The sequence below is a fragment of the Phascolarctos cinereus genome, unplaced genomic scaffold (assembly GCF_003287225.1).
Source record: "Phascolarctos cinereus isolate Bilbo 61053 unplaced genomic scaffold, phaCin_HiC Scaffold_4;HRSCAF=312, whole genome shotgun sequence".
Taxonomy (NCBI): Eukaryota; Metazoa; Chordata; class Mammalia; order Diprotodontia; family Phascolarctidae; genus Phascolarctos; species Phascolarctos cinereus.
The window spans coordinates 74,467,670-74,487,237 of NW_027555847.1; the positions used below are offsets into that span (position 1 = coordinate 74,467,670).

General features: G+C 39.6%; 1 protein-coding gene across 2 annotated transcripts in view; it reads left to right on the forward strand.

The window, feature by feature from the left end:
* Nucleotides 1-19,568, forward strand: part of DDC (dopa decarboxylase) — a 113,068-nt gene that overhangs the window by 8,974 nt on the left and 84,526 nt on the right. The window contains exon 1 of one of the 2 annotated variants that reach the window (XM_020981308.2): nt 12,299-12,407. The exons of the other annotated variant lie outside the window; for it this stretch is intronic. The gene's annotated coding sequence lies outside the window, so the exon portion shown is untranslated. Of the gene's footprint in view, nt 1-12,298; nt 12,408-19,568 lie in introns of those variants that run through there. 2 annotated transcript variants of the gene reach the window in all.

Sequence of the window (19,568 nt, forward strand, 5' to 3'; positions counted from 1 at the left end):
GACTCAGTTATTACCCAACATATGAGTTATTTCTCTCAGCTTTGTGTCATCTACACCCACCTTAATTCATATCATTCAGTAAAATGGTGAATAACTTCAACTGAGCTCTCCCTCAAAGTTAACATACTGATTCCTTTTGGGGTTGGGTCTAGTGGTGTCCTAGTAGATGTTTCACAACTGGTTCTCTGGGGGAGGGGGATGTATATAAACTCATTTTAAGTTTAATCTGAGTTATTAACATATTCTCCACTATTTTTAAAAGTCTAGATAATCAACAAAACAATAAATCCAACCTTGGTTTGTAGTGTTTGCTGATTTCTGAGATGTAAATGTTCACATTGAAAATTTAACAACTGGCTTTCCTAAGTTGGTTTGAGCTGACTCTGGAACAATCCTGGTTTGGCCATACAACCAGATTCAAATCTATCACTGTTACCTAATTCAGCAATTCTTAAAGTTTTTGGTCTAAGGACCCCTTTGCACTCTTAAAAATTATTGAGGATCTTTCATCAAAGAGTTTTATTGATGTTTACTATACTAGAATTGATATCTACTATCTACTATTGATGGCTACTATGTTAGACATTGAAATTAGTATTATATAGCACTATATCTATATATTATTATAGTTATGCAACTATATAATATATAATATAATATATCTTTCACTATGTGGCCCCCTTGGAAGGGCCTTAGAGACTCAGGAGTTTTTCCATGCCACACTTTGAGAACGACTGTTCTAACCCATATCTTTCTATCTTTTCGTAAGAGAAGTATGAGAGACTTCATATTTTTCTAAAATCTAGCTGATCTATATCTACAATATTACTGTAAGCTACCAGCCTAGCAACCCTATCAGAAAAGGATATGAAGTTAGTCTGACATGATTTGTTCTTGATGAAGCCAAAATAGCTCTTAGTGATGATCATCTCCTTTTCTAAATGCTCAAAAGCCTTATCCCTTTAATAATGTATTCTAGAGAATTTTTCCAGGTGTCAGAGCCAATATAACAGGGCTTTATACTGAAGACTTGGCCATCTACAGTTCTGTGGCTTCTCCAGTTTTCCATAGCTTTTCAGGGAGCACTGTCAGAAACTCAACAGTCTCGTGTCAGTTCATTTAGAACCTCTAGAGAGCTAGGTTGTCAAGGACTGGTAACTAGTACTCACTGAGTGCAGCTACATGCCTTCTTATCATTGCCTCACTTGTCTTGTACTTTTGTTGTTGTTCAGTCATTTTTCAGTTGTGCCAGACTCTTTGTGAACCCATTTGGGGTTTTCTTGGCAGAGATACTGAAGTGGCTTGCCATTTCTTTCTCCATGATAAGGAAACTGAGGCAAACAGAATTAAGTGACCTGTCCAGGGTCACACAGCTTGTGTCTGAGGCCAGATTTGAACTCAGAAAGATGAGTCTTCCTGACTCCAGCGCCTGGCACTCTCTACTGTGCCACTTGGTTACCCATCTTGTACTTTACCTCCTTGTTAATTATTTTTGTTCTATCCCTGCCACAGTGAACATTTAGTTACCCATCTTGTACTTTACCTCCTTGTTAATTATTTTTGTTCTATCCCTGCCACAGTGAACATTCTCCTCAATAGAGGAATTAGGACTGAGACTAGGATTGTACCAGTGAGTTATTGATGGAAAGATCTCCTGAAGAGAAAATTCCTCTATCACTGCTGATTACTTCTATCCCTTCTCTACAATGTTTCATCTTAGAGTTACCAGCATTAATAAGAGGTTAACAGTGTCTCATCCAAGTTTACCCTGGCAGTCACTGTGTATCAGAAACAGGACCTGAATTCTGGACTTTCATTAATAGAAAAAAATAGAAGTAACATTTTCTGAAAAAAAAAATGGATTCATTTGGCCTCCTCTCTAACACCAGAAGCATTTTCTCAGATCTTCCTCTTTCTCCCAATAATAGCTTTAAAGCCTATTCTGTCCTCCTTAGCACTGCTTCTCAGACCAGGAATTCTGAGTTTCAATGCTGACGCCATTTCTATGCTACTCTGACGCCAGAACTATGCTACTCGTCATATTCATCTTTAATTACCTGTCCTTCCTCATATCTTCCTTATCTTTTAAAATGCATGCTGGCCAATGAGTTCTTTGGCATTCAGGACCCTACTCAGTCTTCTGCCATCCTACCTTTCTTGTCTTATCTCAAGGTATTAATGCATGTACTATGTTTTAGCCAAAATGGTGTATCTCCTGTCCTCTAAATGTGCTATCCATTTTCCTACCTCCAAATTAGACTGTTCCCATGTCTAATAGTCCATCCCTCTCCCTCTTGGACTGAATTCCTATCTCCTTTAAAGCCCAACTGAAATGCCTTCATGTAACCTTCCCCTTGTTGATAGGAACTCTCCCTCTCCCCCTCCCCCACCTCCCCAGTCCTTACACAGCCCACAGCACAGGTGTTTTCCATCTCTCTAATGTACTTATGATACAATATATTGGGTGGCATGTCTGTGTTTGGGATATGTACCTCTTCTAGACTATCAGTTCCATGAGGATAAAGACCTCACCATCTCACTTTGGTATCTCCTTTAGCACCCAGCGTAGTAGTGTTCTGGATGAGGCACCATGGTGGTGGAATGGAAAGAGATGACTCTGGAATCAGAAGGGCTGGGTTCAAATCCCACCTCTGATATTTACTACCTTGGCAACCATGGCAAAGTCACTTAACCTCTTTGGGACTCAGTTTCCCTACCTGTAAAATGAGAAGATTGTTATACTGGCTAGCTTTTGAGGTCCCTTCCAGTCCTAGATCTGTGATCCCATAAGTCTTTCCTGATCCTGTTAGTGCCATTCCTCTCAAACTCTTTGTATTTATTCTTTGTATAATTATATACGCACTTTTGTTAGTGAGAATGTAGGCTCCTTGAGAGGGATTAGGGATCATTTCTTTATTCGTATTTGTATTTCCAGGGCTTGGCAGAGTGCCTGTCACATAGCTGGTGCTTTATAAATGCCTATTATGAATAAATGACATATTTCTTTACATTTGGCTTATACATTGTTCTAAATATACTTTTTCTATAGCATCTCTCAGGGCCTAACTAAGGCATCATGATAAAGTAAATGAAGGTTTTTCTCATCACTATCTCCCTATTAAGGTCAGCTAGGTGGCACCTAGCTGGGTGGATAGAGCACTGGGCCTGGAGTGAGGAAGACTCATCTTCCTGAGTTTAAATCCGGCTTCAGACACTTACTAGCTGTGGGACCCTGGGCATGTCACTTAATCCTAGTTGCCTCAGTTTTCTCATCTGTAAAATGAGCTGGAGAAGGAAATGGCAAACTGCTCTAGTATCTTTGCCAAGAAAACTTCAAATGGAGTCATGAAGAGTCAGACATGACTGAAAAACAACTGAACATCTCCCTATTAACTTTTCCTGTTTTGAATTTTTCCTTGCTTTACATGCACGTCTTCATTCATTCCACAAACATTTTAAAGTGATTACAGGCTGCTTGGTACTCTGCTAGCACCTGGGGTTACAAAGGTTAAAAACACTTTGTGTCTACCCTCAAGGAGCTTACTTTATATTCAGAAATATATAACATATACAGAGAAGTATAATGCAAAGGTAAGGAATGATGAGTTCAAAGGAAGGAGCCAGACCAGGAAAACTTGAGGAGGGAGAGGCTTTCAAATGGGGAGTTTGGGGAAGGCATCATGGAAGGGGTGGCACCAAACTTGAGCCTGGAAGAAAGGGATCTGAGAGGTGGGCATGAGGAGCAAGTGTGTTCTTGGTATAGGAGACATCCTTCACCATTGTGCTGAGGTAAGAGATAGAATGTAGAGTTTGGGGAACAGCTATTCCTAGCTCATTTAGGCTGGAGCATAGAGTCACTAAAGGCGTACAATAAAATAAGGTATAAAAGACAAGTGAACATAAAGTACAGTATATTCCTTACCTTCCTTACCTTTAGCTAGAGAGCTAAACCCAAGACACATGAAACAATCAGTGGAAATAGAAGACAACATATCATTTTATGAAATGAGTGGGTTGGATTTAACAAGTTTTCAGGCTCCATCAAGCTGTGTTGTGGTGACCTATAATTAAGTGTTAAATTGTTGGTTATAGATGGCAGTCCCCCGGCCCTGAAAGGCAAAAGGGGAGGGGACTGTTCCAAAAGAGGAGCACTGCCACACAGAGATGGCCACTATGGGAGGAGGGCAGAAGCCCACGAGAAACCACATAGAGGGTCCATTTCTCTCTCCCCTTCTCATCCATTAATCATCTCCAGCTCTTTGGGGAAGCTAGTAATTGAGACATAAAACAAGCTTCACACTCTGATCCAAGGCTCCCCAGACCCTCAGGCCTCAAATTTATAAAGAATTTTAGACAAAGAGCTGACTGATGCAACAGGAATAGGAGACTGCCCCCTCATCCATAGTGTGAGGCAGTTTCATTGTTCAGAGATTCTAGACCACTGAAATGAAGGTGTTTTCTGACTTGCCTAATAAGGAATAGGGGGGAGGGACCCAGGAAATGTAACTCTAACTGTGCCACAGCAAACAAGTGGCTGGGGAGGGTGGTAATACCCTATCTCCAGGTCAGTTAAGCCTTAGCCTTTGTTCTTTGGGGTTGGGGCTGTATCAGTCAAACTGGTTTTTATCTGTTCCCATCCCCTTTCTACATCATCATCCCACTCCTGTCATGATGGGCCAAGGCTGAAACTTTTGGTACTGTCTTCTGTGACCTCTCACGAATATATCTGGTCACCTGCTTTTCCTCTTCCCTATCCTCTTTTCTGATCCAGAAACACTTCCAAGATGTCACAGGCTTAGAGGCAGCAAAAAGTCTGGACTGGGCAAAGACTATAATGCTAGGAGCTATAGCATAAGATTAAAAGAAACAATTAGAATCAAAGAACTGTAGGACTCCAGTGCGGGAAGGTGTCCTAAGGATCATCAAGTCCAATGCTTGCTTCAATACCATTCTGTAAAGTGGGAATGGGTGGTTAAATAGCAAAATGGGAGAGGTCATAGTGAAAATAAACTACTAGAAATTTTGGGGTGGAGAGAGGGCAGGAGTTAGGATAGGCATTGGGGGAGGCAACCTGTATAGACAGGGAAGGGAAGAGAGGAGAGCTAAGAGTTCTATTCAATTGAATTCAATAATCATTTATTAAGCGCAGGCTACTTACTTGGCACTGTGCTGTGAGCTGGGAACAAAAAAGCAAATAATGTAGTAGTCTGAACACTTGAGTCTACATTTCACTGGAAGGAAAGAAGATGTACAAAGACAAGTAAATCAAAATGGAACCCTGGCCTCAAGCCTATAGCATTAGCATGATTTCTGCAATGTGTTTGCCTTCCAAAATGTGTTCTCTGTCTCTGGGTCTCTCTATGAAGAGAGACTGGAATGGTGTGTATCCTTTCTTGAAACAGAAATGAAGAAGAGTGCTTTGCCTATCCTTCACATCAACTCTACCTCTCCCACAGATAGGCAATGTGACATTTTCTCTACCAACGAAAAGAGTCTTATGTAAATATTCTAGGCTTAAAGCCAAGGTTATATGAAATATATACAAAATAAGCACATAGTAATTTCAGACTAAGAACTGGGGAAATTAAGAAAGGCCTTGGGTAAGACGTTACGCCTGAGATTGGCCTTCAAAGAAGCTAGAGATTAGGCAGAGGAAAAGCATTCCAGGAATTGGGGAATGGGCAGTTTCCATTCTATCCCTTTGTCAATCCGTCCTTCCCAACACTGCCTGAGGAAAGTTCCTAATGTACTGCAATAATGTCATTTCTTTTAAAAGTACAGTAGCTCTTTTGCCTACTAAATACCCTTCTACAATCTGGTTCTAATCACCTTTCCAAATGGCCTGACTTAACTCTGTATCAGGGGTTCTTAATCTGGGAGCCATGAATTTGGGTTTGTTTGTTTTAAATTCTCCCATGCCAAGAATGGATTCTTCTTCCATTTCCACTTGTTGCAGTTACTTATGTGATTGCCCTTCCTGTGCAATCTTCCTTGAACCTCCAAAGGTCCCACCCCTAGATGAAGGTGACTTCCCTCTTCTCAAATTTTTCATAGCACTCTGTCTAAATTTATGCTTTAACTTATTTTCCTTTTATTATTATTTTTATAGTTCTTTGTCTATATACCTTTTCCCCTATTAAACTGTGTCCAGTCCAGTCCAGATCTGGCAAAAATAGATCATGCAGAACTTAAGGGTTCAAATAAATAATCCATTTAAGAAAAATATATTTAGGGCAGCTAGGTAACACAGTGGATAGAGCACTAGCCCTGGAGTCAGGAGGACCTGTGTTCAAATCCAGTCTCAGACACTTAACACCTACTAGTTATGTAACCCTGAGCACTTAACCCCAATTGCCTCACCAAAAAAAGAGAAAGACAAAGAAAAAAATATATTCAAATATCCCAAATAAAAACATCTCCTGAGGCGGTTCCAGTGAAATTCAGGAAGGTAAAATCCATTAGATTATAAATTCCTTAAGGGCACAGGACTATATCCCCAGCACTTAACACAGTACCTGGCACTTAATAAAGTTGAATGACTAAAAGCAGATTAAATGCTGTGGGCAAGGAGGTTAGAAGCAGTCTGTGTGAAGGTTCCCTAAGGCATCTGGAATTCACACGACAAAAAAAAAGTCTTAAAAACCAATTTTTGTTTCTACTTCTAAGCCCAAAGACCCCCTGCTATGTCCCAGCTCAAACCACCCAGGGCAAAGTTGGCCCGAACTATCCAAGTCTACATCGCGGCTTTCTTGACGACACTAGTCCTGGCTGGAGTTGTAAGAAAGTAAAGGGTTAATTCACACTTCAGTTCCACTAGTTCCCCCCCCCCATAATAGTTGGTGAGTTGCTTGAAGGCAGACTGGACCAAGTCTATCTTTGTACCCCCCGGGCAGAGTAGGGGCTTATTAAATGTCGGATTGAACTGCATTAAGAAGGAAGAGATCATTTAAGAGATTAATTTTTCTGTGTGAATCAGATAAAGTCTTGAGGTCATATACAATCTCAGTTAAATCGATTCTATCTATACTGTTCTCTGTCTCCTTTGTACAAGTGTTGGGCTCCTCCATGCTTTGTGGGTTTTTGGAATCTTTCAGATCCCATCACCTCTGATGCAGACACAGTGGAAAGAAGGGTTCAGAAGGTATCGGCTTAATTCTCTTTCACTGGACAGTTAAAGAGTTAGCTCAATAGAGTAATGCATTCTAATAGGGGACTCGTGAATGCATTTCTAATAATGGGGATTTCACGAACCTTAGGATAAGTAGGAAGAGAGATATTTTGGGGCCAGGGAATATGCTCAGTAGTTGCCTAATATTGTAGGTGGTAAGCCTGGCATCCTAGCATGTACAAAGGCATTCCATGTATATTTTTTCCTAAGACTGCCATGCACCAAACTATGGAGTGGAGGCCAGGTTAATTTGGCATTTTGTAACCCAGTAGACAGTTCCTGATGCAGAATGATTGGAGAGGCTCTAAATCATATGCATTAGATACCAATGTCATTCTTATAAGTCTACTTGCCTCCTTTGCTTGTATATCCCAAATCTCTGTGCTGACCCAAGGATCTTGCTTTGGTTGTGGTGACCCTTGTGAGTAAGTCATATTCTAAAGCCCTCCTCCTTAGCCTTACTTATTATAAGTAAAAATTTGTCTCACCAGCCACTCACTGCCCGACACTCAAACTTAATCTCCTTACTTGAGCATTAACATGATGAATTGTGATTGCTTGTTTATTCCGTAAGGCCCTGTAGGCAGGCACCTGTGATCAGCACACTGCTCTGCTGGTGGCGATACTCTAAACGCAGGCCCCTCCAGCCCTTGTGCCCAGCCTTCCTTTGCAGTGTCCGTTTCCCCTCACTCTGTCCTCTTCCCCACTCTCCCAGATACCCATCTTAGACCCCCCATTTTGGGGAGGACCTAAGTGATCTTCTTATCCCTCACAGGATTGTCTTCATTGTAAAACGGTACATTTGAAGACCGAAAAACCAAAAAACTAAAGGAAATGAATTTCTAATGTTGAAATTTCAGGCATTCTGACAAACAGCAAGGGAGATATTTGGGGGGTCAGAAGGCCTACTTGATGCTCTCTTATATCTTAATATGTCATTGACTCCCTAATTTACTCAACTATAAGGCTTTCCCTGCTGCCAGCCTCACTCTCACCCAGAAGCAACCTGACTTTCAGCAGGATTTTATCAACGCAAATCTCTTTACGGTATATATACATGTCCCAAAAGTCCTGCTGCAGTGTTAAACTTTAGTAACTTAAAATTGCAGTAAGATTTTGGATCATCCTGTGGGTGTAGATACATGTATATATATATGTATGTGTGTATATCTATGCCGATGTACACACATATACATCATTTATTTATTTTTATTGACATTCATTATTTCTTCCTCCCTCTGCCCCTCCAACAATAAAAAAAAAAGGGAAAAGAAAACACTCCCTCTTTCACGATGGCTGCATTTCACCTATTTGGACTGTTCAGGAATGGGTCTTTTGTTTGTCCTTTATTCTCAGAGAGGACCAGTGACATCACTACTCAATTCCAAAAGCCTTTATTTAGTGCCTTATGTGAGGAAGGCATTTTTGAGAGGTATCTGCCTCCTAATCAAGAGAAACCGAACAAATACATGCTTCTCATCACTAGTCTCACCACTATCTCCAGAGAGAACACCACCCCTTCAGGTTAGTTGGAGCTATCAGGATAATAGGGCAAGGAATAATGGGATGCCACAGATCCACTAAATCCCATGACCTCCTCTTTTTTACCAAGAGTTTTAAGGAATTGACTCATTGGTGCACTCATTCTTTGGTTTCTCTCTCCTACCACTTCTTTCTAAACTCAGAGATTCCACTATTCCACCACCTTAGCTTTGCCCATTGGAAAGGATGTGCTCTTTTTTCATATCCCTTTTCTTCTTCTGCACCCTCTTTTTTTTTTTTTTTTTGGTGTAAACCTATGACTTTATGGATATAAGGAATTCCCTGGTGAGGATTCCCTTTACCAATGCAGATCACAATTGTTCTGCAATATATAATCTTAGTTTTCTGGAGTGCTGGGAAATTAAGTGACTTTCCCAGCATCACACAGCCAATATATGGCAAAGTCATAATTTGAACCCAGGTCTTTCTGACTGCCTAGCCAGCTCTTTCCACTACATCAACCTGCCTCTTATCTCTTGGCTTGTTATCTGAAAATAGCACCTAATGTTTATTTTAGGGGTTTGAAGGCTTCTACTATTTAGCAAAATGTGTAGAGATATACAATGGGTTAAATTACATTGAAATGATATGAATTTTAGAAGCTTTAATAATTAACGTTGATCATGTAAGCATGTTTACTCAGGATTTAGGCTTTGTGCTAGATCTGCCTTTTTTGTTCAAATGACTCCTCACCTGGGGAGTCAATCAACTTATCCTATATAGTCCAGATATTAGCTCAGGTTGTCTATTTCTAGCCCATAAACTTAGCTTGGTAAACCTTATTAGAGAGTTGTAGAATATTTTATGTGATTTTAAAAAAATCTGAACTTAACAAATTCCAAATAAAATGAGTGTTCCCTTGGGAAAAAAGAGAGGGCTGTATAGGGAACTGTGAGTCCATTATGTATCACTTGTGTTCTTAAAAAATATATAATAAATTCAACATAAAACTTTCAAAGTTGTCTTTGCTTCCTGCAATTCTTTATGGCCTTCTTTCTGTTCTCTTCTGCAAATTAGTAAAATATTCTAGTAACTCTTCTTTCTTTTTGGCTACCCTATCCCTATTACCCTTTTCCTTGAATCACACTTGGTAGTGTGCTGGTAAATGTTTAACAACTAGCTCTCCTGAAAAAAAAAATCACACACCACATACTTTTAAGTTCAATTTGCATTATTGTTTTCTCTGTCACTTTCTTATGTCAATCAACAAAATAATAAACCAAGTCTTAACCTGAAGTTTGCCTATCTCTGGGGTATAAATGCTCATATTTAAAATTTAACAATCAGCTCCCACAAGCCAATTTGAGCTGGCTCTACTATACCCTTAAGACCACAATCTAATCCCCATGAAAAAGAAAAAGAAAAAAAACAACCACAGAGGATTATATTTAAAGAAGGTACTACATAGATTATCTAGTCTAATTTCATTTTACAGATAAGGAAACTGAGGTACAGGGAAATGAAATAATTTGCCCAGACAAGTAAATAGCAGAGCTGGAGTTTTAACCCAGGTGCAAATTCATTGCCCTTTTCATTATGCTACACTGATTTCTCAAATATTTATACTAAAATCAGCTTCTCTAATAATTCAATCAATCTATAATCATTTAATAAATATCTACTATGTGTCAGGCATTGCACTAGGAAGTGGAGATACAAAGATAATGAAATAACTGTCCTCAAAAAGTTTACATTCTATAGAGAAAGACAATGTGTCACATAAAAGTATATATAAATTATGTAAAAAAAATTATAAGGTAATGAGGAGAGGTACTCATGGTAGGGAACGGAGTCAGAAAACTTTGAAGAAAATTGAGGATTTTTAAATAGAGGTGAGGAAGGAAAGTATTTCAGGCTTGGGGAACAGCCTGTAAAAGGCGCAGAAAATGGAGATCAAGTGTCATGTGTAAGGGAGAATGTGCAGTATAGGGAGAGAAGTAATATATAATAAGGGTGGAAAGGCAGGCTGGAGCCAGGCTGCAAAAGGCTTTAAATGTCAAAGAGAGTGGTCTGCATTTAATCCTAGAGGTAGAAGGAAATAACTGGACCTCATAGTGCAGAAGAGTGGGAGACATGGTTAGACCCATGCTTTGGAAATGCTTACTTTGGCAGCTGTGCAGAGGATGGGTCAGAGGAGGTCTTTCACCCTTAATTCTAGTGTGGGAGCCTCACTTTGGGGGCAGACCCCTATTTCCCTCTCATTGGATTCCATTCTCTGCAGAGAATAAGTCTTTGGACTTATAAAAATGTACACTTGCCTACTTCACCCTAGACTTTTTGGCTCTGGCCCTCTAGTCTTGTCTTCCTGCTGCTGCTGCTGCTGCTGCTACTACTACTACTACTACTACTACTTATACTACTACTACTACTACTACTACTACTACTACTACTACTACTACTACTACTACTACTACTATCTCCTAGATAGCATTTATATAGTGCATTAAGGTATTCAAAGTACTTTACAAGTTATCTCTCATAACAACCCTGTGAGGCAAATGTTATTATCCCCATTTAACAAATGAGAAAACTGAGGCAGAGAGAGGTTAAGTGTGTCTGAGGCAGAATTCTAATTCTGGTCTTCTTGATTTTAAGTTCAGTACTTTAGGAAAGTCCTTTAAATGCTCTTTATCTCTTTCAAAACTCAAAAAAAATTTTTTTCCTCCTGGGTTTCAGACCTCCTGTTCCAACTTGGTATCCATCCACCTACCTCTCTTCTCTTCGCCTTTGACCCATCCTCCTCTCTGTTGGTTATCCTGAAGTCAACTTCTCAGCCCAATTGTAGCCATTTGGCCTTAGCCATTGTTATAGACTCTCTTTCTGCATCTTTGGTCCCGGACTAACCTGAGACTCCCATCTCTCTTCACAAAGGCTACATAGTCTAAGGCACAAAGCTAGATCTCCATGGTCCCTTTCCCCGGTCCCCTGGCACACCTCTTTGGCTCCAATCTCACTGGCAGCACTGACAACAGACAAACCTTGGAACCAGTGAACATTAGGACACCTGTTCCTGTGGATAGACAGTTCTGGTTGCAACTGCCTTCCTACTTTAAGACCCCAGAGTCCCAGCAAGTGCTTCATTAGAGTCCAGGCTGACAATCAGAGCAGTTTGTTAAATATCTAGTAAATAATAGTCCCTCATTCCCTCTTCCCCAATTAAAGGTAGGGAATAGCATCACAATCTAAAATAAGGTTAAAAGTAATCATTGGAGTGAGCCTAAGGTAGTTAGAACACCAACACTTTCCCTCAGGTCTGGAAAGGTTGAAAATAATATGAGCTTCCTGGACTTTAAGCGTATGCCCTAAGCAGTGAACTAGTTACGAAAAGCTAAGACCCTAGTTGATAAAGAGAATCTTATCTCAGTATACATCCCCTTTCCCTCATTCTCTACATCAGAATGATGTCCAAAGGTTCCTAATCAGCAAACATGCCATTTGGTTTTATTCTCCCTGTGCTTCAGGTTGGTTTTCTACATGCCCTGGGGGACTAGGTGAAAGGGAGGTGAAGAGATTGAGGCGAAACAGGGAGGGTTAAAGAGCAGCTGCTTAATAAACCAGGAGCAAGTGTTTCTGATTGGCTTTGAGGAGATGGATACTTTGTCTACATAAACTGGCAACTGCATCCTCTGTGTTTCTTAACTGTCATCGAGGAGCAAAGAGAGAGGGGCAGAGGAAAGGAGAATTTGCCTGCCTGACTGTAAGTACCATTCTTTATCCATTAGTTTGGGTGGATAAAGTCAAGAGATGCATGCCTGGATTAATGCCTCAGTTTGATTCTTAGATAGCCTTGCTAATTGATTCTTAACTGTCAAATCTATTGCTCATTATGTCTTACAAGAGGAGGAAAGGAAAACATTGATTACTATAGTTTTGCATCCTTTATAAATTTCAGTTTCAGTCATTTACCTCTGTATATTATAGAAATCGTCCAAGTAGTTTTGAGAAGGCATATTTGTATTCTGAGAATTTAGCATCTCTGTACACACTGAGTTCTGATTCCTAAGAAATGGAAGTTTGACAACTAAATGTGCTTAATAATAAAAAAAAAACCTTTCGAATGTATTTTTTAAAAATAAGAACTTAAAGGAAAAAAAAAACTTATGTCTTCCAGAACAAACCAAGTATGTGGAAATATTTTGCTACCAAAAGATTATTTATTGGCAGGTCTGTGCCAAATAATTAAGTATTACATAGGCTAAAAGATAAGAAAACAAAGCAATGAAAATTCTATGTAGAGAACGCATGATCACATAGTTTACAGTTATCAGAGAGACTGGTCTTCAGTGCTTTCCAAGTGAAATTCAAATTGGTTAATCTGGGTCATTCCCTTAATCAGATTTCTTTTTAGCTCCATTGAGAAAGCATGGGGTCCTATGATCTCCCTCATACCTTGCTGCTCTAAGTAAGTAGTAATTCATCACAAAAATAGAAACTGCAAAGAAAATGGACACGTGTTCTCCTTTAATGCTTTGGATGCCTCCCATAGAAATACCTGCTTTTCTCCATCAGTTTTAGATTTTGTTACCTCTTGGGGGAGTGTGCAGTGATTGTTGGGGAGTTGTTTCATGTGGTTTGGGTTCACTGGAAAACATGCTCAGCCATGCTCAGCCCTGTTGGGCTTCCCTTTAAAGCGATGGGGATTCCTGTTGGCTATGTTTCCATTTGTATTTTTTGCAAACAAAGTCTTTGATCTAGACCTTATCATCTTACTAACTGCATTATCTATTTCTTTTTCCATCTGGGCCAACAGTCATCATTTCTTTTTGCATAACCAATTTAGCTAAATTCAGTAAAAAAACAAAAACAAAAATCTATAGAACTCTATAAAATAACTGGGGTGTACAGTTGCTGTTGTTGAGTTTTTTCTATCCCTTACATGACGCCTAAATAATTGGTCTGACTAAATTGCTTGACACCCTTTATATTCAGTGAGGCAGCACTGGGAAAATGAGATGTCATTAGATATTTGCCAATCAAGAGCTTGAGGTTTTCCTCAGATAGCTCACACTTATGTAGGATTTTGAGTTTTATAAAATACACTTTTACATTAAATTAAAAATCACTGGATTTAGAATCAATGGATCTGGGCTCAAATCCTGCCTTTGTCACTTCTGAGGTTACCTTAAGTGAGTCAATTAACCTTGCTTGGCTTCAGTTTCCTCATCTGTAAAAAATGAGGTTAAATTTTGTGGCTTTGAAGATCTCTTCTAATTTTGCATTGATGATCCTAACTCCATGAGTTAAAAATTTTTCTTCTTTAGCAAATAGAGCAAAGCCAGAGTTTCTCTTGTGTGAAATCAGAACATCAAACAGAAGCATGTTACTCTTTTTTTCTCAGTAAACATCAATTCACCATCAAAATATAAACCACAAATAGAATAGGTACTTGATAAACATACAAGTTCTTTACAATGTCCCTAGGTGATCACAACTTTCTCTTAGAGATCTCAACTGAGGAGAAATCCACTGTCACCAAGGCCGCCCATTTAGCTTTTGAATACCTTTCATTGTTAGGAAGTTCTTCCTTACATCTAGCCAAAATCTGCCTCTCTGAAACTTGTACCCTTTGCTCAAAATGATTCCTGGTGAGACGAAGTAGAAAACTTAGGGCTAATCCTTCTTTCACATGATGATCTTTTCGATATTCTCTTCATGAATTCTCCCCTACTCCCAAATTCATTTTAGGTTACTGTTCAAGAAACTTACAGAGATAGGGGAAGCCATACTCTAAGTTGTAGGCATATACTGAAAAATTATACCCCAGAGACACATATAGCATGCATAGGCAAGCAAAACAGAACAAAAATAAATAAACAAAAAGATTCAGAGTTAAAGGGAAAGTAACAAGAACATCCCTTGGGAAGCTATAATCGTTTGTTCTTGCCCTGCATCAGGTCAGAGGGTTTGGAGCTGGAAGAAACATCAGATATTTACTCTAACCTCCTAATTTTATACTTGAGGGAACCGAGATACATAGAGAGGTTGATTCATTCAATATTATGCAGGTAGTAATGAAGCAGAGCCACAATTCCAATCCAGATCTTCTGGCTTCAAACCCAATGCTCTTCTTATTACATTACTTCGAGGCTCCCCATGGTTGGCTTGGTTGTAGGAACAAGCCTCAGGGGACAGAGCAGAGTCCCTGGCTAAATGAGGGCAGACCAGAGAGAGGGTCAAGGGAACCAGAGGTAAAATTTTTCCTGACTTTTCCTTCCACTAGGTAGTGCACAATACTAGCTGACCCTGGTGGCCAAACGACAGTAGCTAATATTTGCCTTTAGGCAGGGTCCTCACTGATCTGAACTTGTAGAGATGTGGGAAAATTCTACAAGCCAGATGGGATGAGGGCTCAGGAGAGAGTCAAACAGAGGAAGGAGATGCTCCCATCTACCTCAGGGCTCACTCACCTGGACTGGGACAAATCTTGGAGTAAGGCTATTAGATTTATCCAGCACCTAACCTAATGTTTAAATAAGCACCCAATAAACCTCACTAATTGATTTCCTGGTTGAATTATGCTGTAGCATATTAGGGTGCTGTGATACCCAACTCAGACCTGGGCAAAACACTTCACCTTCCTTTGCCTCAGTTTCCTCATTTGTAATATGGGGATAATGATACCTACCTCACAGGGTTGTTATGAAGTTCAAATGAGATAATGGAAGGAAAGCCCTTTGCAATCTCCTTAAGGAACCATTTAAATGCCAGCAATACCTCCTTCCTGATACCTAAGAACAGGGTTGCATGAGAGTGAAGAGTCAGGATTGTGATTTGACATTCCTCTTTTCCTGTCCCTTTCGGGAAGCCATGGATGGCCATCTTTATCACAGCCTGTTCTTCCCAGTGCCGGCAGTGAATCCAGGTAACTGTGTTGGCTTGTATTAATTGAATTTGTTGGAGAATACCATATGGCAACCAAGTGAAACATTTGCATACAAGTCTTGTAGAGAGCCTGAAGAGTTCCTTATTTTTGAAATGTGGAAATTTAAAATATAAGTTACCTAGCAACCCTCTGGTTACTAGGCAGCTGGGCAGGGCTGGTCAATGGAAGTGATAGCAATGTCCTATAGAATAATGAAAAGTTCACGATTGGCTTAGGAGTCAATATTTACTATTAAACCCATTCATGAAAAAAAAATGAGACTCACAGAAGTGTGTGGCAAAATCTATAAATTAAATGAACAACAGCAGGTGCCATGGATTAGTAAATAATAAAGGACACATCTTTTTTGTTGTTGGACCAGACCTACAATTTAATTACTATGGGGAACTCCAGATGAGAAAAGTCCCTCTACCAATACAAATTGACAGCTGCTCTGAAATCTATAGTATAACTGAGTTGCCTGGGACCCTGAAATGTTCAGTGACTTATCTAGGGTCACCTAGTCAGTATGCATTAGTTATAGATCTTCAACATATGTCTTCTTGACTTTGAAGCATCTTTCTATGCACTACCCCATGCTGTCCCTCTGATGTATTCAGAATACCTCAACTCTTCAAAGGGAGCAGACAACTAGAATTGACTCTAGATGTCTTGAATCTATAAAAGAAGGAGATGGGGGTATACTATGCCAAACTCTACAAGTATTTTAATTCAAGAGTTTTGGGGAAAGGGGGAACCAAAGGGAAATTACTCTTGAAACAAGAGAAATATTATAAAACAAAAGTGAAATCCTTTAACTATAGAATGATAGCATTCAAAGAAACCTCAGATATTAGCTAGCCTCCATTTTCCAGGTAAGTGAGGTTTGGAGAGGTTAAAGTGACTTGGCCGAGGTCAGAGAATGAGGTATGAGCAGAGTCAAGAGGAGAACCCAGGTGTCCTGATCTTCCCCCAGTCACCAGCCCAGTGCTTCTTCATGGATATAGTATGAATGATGAAGGTGAAATGATAATAGAATTTGCTGATATATGATTAAAAATTCCTTGATTGGCACAGAGGAAAAAAATTATCATTAAAAGCAAACTTGAACGGATACATTCTCTATTTGCTTTGCTTTTACTTTATTATTGATTTAATATTTTAAATCATCTTGATTTCTAAATATATCCCTTCTCCTTCTTTACCCAGCAAGGCATTCTTTGTAAGAAAGAATAAAAAAGGTCCGGTCTGCTGAGACTTCAACAAGAGAAGTGTTCTAGCTAGATATGGTACCCTTGAGAGATAGTCTGATGGAGAGGGAAATGAATACTAGATTTGGAGTCAGAAGACTTGAATCCAAGTCCCAACTTGAATCCAAAAATCACTTCTGCTGTTCACCAGCCACGTGACTTTGAAAGAGTCACAATTATTCTGTACCTCAGTTATGCAGCCTTGTACTTCAAACAATGCACTTCCCAGGGTTATTATAAGGGAAGTACCGAGAATTGTTATTTTCGTATCAAAACATGGCTCAGCAGTGAGGGTGTTCTGTGTTGTATGATCGCTTGACTAACTTAGGGGGTTGTTGCTGTTGTGGCCACATTGGGTAGCAGTGTGCTATATTTCTACGTTTCAGATGAGATTCCCAATGTTGAAACATTTACAGTCTTGTAAAAGGTAATGTAAAAGGTCCTGATTTAGAGCTGGAAGGATCTTAGAGACCATCTGGTCCAAATTCCTTCATTTTACAGAGAGGGAAACTGAGGCTCTGAGAATTAAGATACTTGCTCAGAGTCAAACATATAGGAAGGATCACAGACAGAATTTGAAACTATGTCTTTCTGGCTCAAAACCCAGAACTCTATCCATTAAGCCACATTCTGTTCTGATTTTCTGAGCAATAGACCAGTTAGTTTATTGAATCCCTACCTCATCTTCCATGATGATATTTCAAAACTTTCCCCTTTCCTCAAGGCCCAAAATGTACCCTAGGCCTATACCTGAAGGAAATAATCTAGTCTCTTCCTTCACTAATATATTGGGACCTTCTCCTTTGAGTTCTCTTAGCTCCTATTCTCCCATCCCTAACAACTCAGCAGCGTCATCCATTTTCTTCTTTTCCCTGGTCACACACGAAGAGCGTTCCCTACTTCTTGCTAAAACTGATCCTTTCGCCTATGCCCTTGACCCAGCAATGTGTTGGTAAAACATTAAACAACTGACTCTCTCGGGGGTGGGGGAAATGTATGCATGACACACTTTTAAGTTTAATCTGCATAATCGACATTTTTTGCATCTCTTCCTAGACAATCAACAAAACAATAAATCAAACTCCTTTGTAGTTTGCTGATTTCCAAGGTAAAAATACTCACACTAAAAAACTGACAGTCAGCTCTTATGAGTCAGCTGCAGCACCTCGCTGCCTTGATCCTATCCATATTCATCCTCTCCTCCCCCAGGACCTTGCCCAATCAACCATGGCTCATAGGGATCTGGAGTTGGGAGTGACATTTCAGAGGTGTTCTTAACTATTTGTGTGTGTGTCATAGACCCCTTAGGCCATCTAGTGAAACTTATGGCTCCTTGTCACAATAAATGTTCTTAAGTACATAAAACAAAATACATAGGACTACAAAGGAAGCCAATTAAAATACTTATCAAAATATTTTTTAAAATTCACAGACCTCAGAACCCCCATTATAGAGCTAAACCCATCATTTTACAAACATCCTCAGTAAACTGTAAACTCTAAAATGTGGGCAGTCAACTGAGTCCCACAAAGATGCAAAGATTTGTCAGTGGTCACTCAGGTCAAAAACAATGGGGCTAGGATTTGTATCTAGGTCCCTGATGCCAAATACTGTGCTTCTTTTATACCTTGGTGCTTCCTCTCATGTATCTGTCCCCTCTCTCTAACCACTGGCTCCTTTCCATTTGCTTATAAGCATGGCTGGATTTCTCTCTCCTCCTGTTCACTGTCAAACTTCTAGAAAACATTGTCTACTTATCTATAAGCAATCCACCCTCTTCTTTACTGTCCAGTCTTTCTGCACCCTGTTGCAATATGGCTTTTGCTCCTCTCATTCTCAAAGGTCACAGCTTGGCATTAGAGAAGGATCTCACACTGGTTCTGGAAGCCAAGGACTTGGGCTCAGATCCCACCTCTGACACTTTTGTAACCCTGGGCTAGGTGGGGCAGGGAGGAAGAGAATAAGCTGAGCAGAATTTAGAAGAATAATTTATATAATAATTACAATATTATGGAGGAAAACAACTTTGAAAAACTTTAGAACTCTTTTTGCTCAATTCAGTGATAAACCATGAGTCCAAAAGAATAAAGATGAAATGTGAAGTGGCACCTTAGCATTACTTGAAAATTACTTTGTAAATCATGAAAATGCTACATGTGTCCATTATCAATACAATGATATGCTTCATGATATAATTATGAATATAATAGTAGCTGGCATATATATAGCACTTTAAGAAATGTTGAAAAATTAAAATGAAAAGACAGTGGCTTAAATGGGGTTGTCCTTAAACCTGGGTTCCATTTGTAGTCTCCTTCTATCAAATCCATTCAAAGGTCACAGCGCAGACTTCAAAAATTATTTCACACGGCCCTGTTCCATCATAAGAACAGGGAGTACTAAATGTTCAGGAGGCAACTAACCTCAGAAGCCACGTTAGGATGCTTCCACACTCATCTCCCTTCATGATGCTCTTCCCTTATCTACCACTTTTCCTGCTCCTTAATGTCCACGTATCTATAGATGTTCCACAACATGCATTTTTTGGCCATTCCATCATACTAACTCTTTAAATGTGTAACATATCATAATATGTCAGATGAGGATGATCACTAGAGTTTATAGACTGTATCTCTGCAATGTATTTACGTAGACCCTTGGCAGTATTCTGTTGGGAGCTCTTCAAATTTCTATTATCATTCAGAGCTCTACTCAAATGCTACTTCCCACATGAGGCCTTTCCACA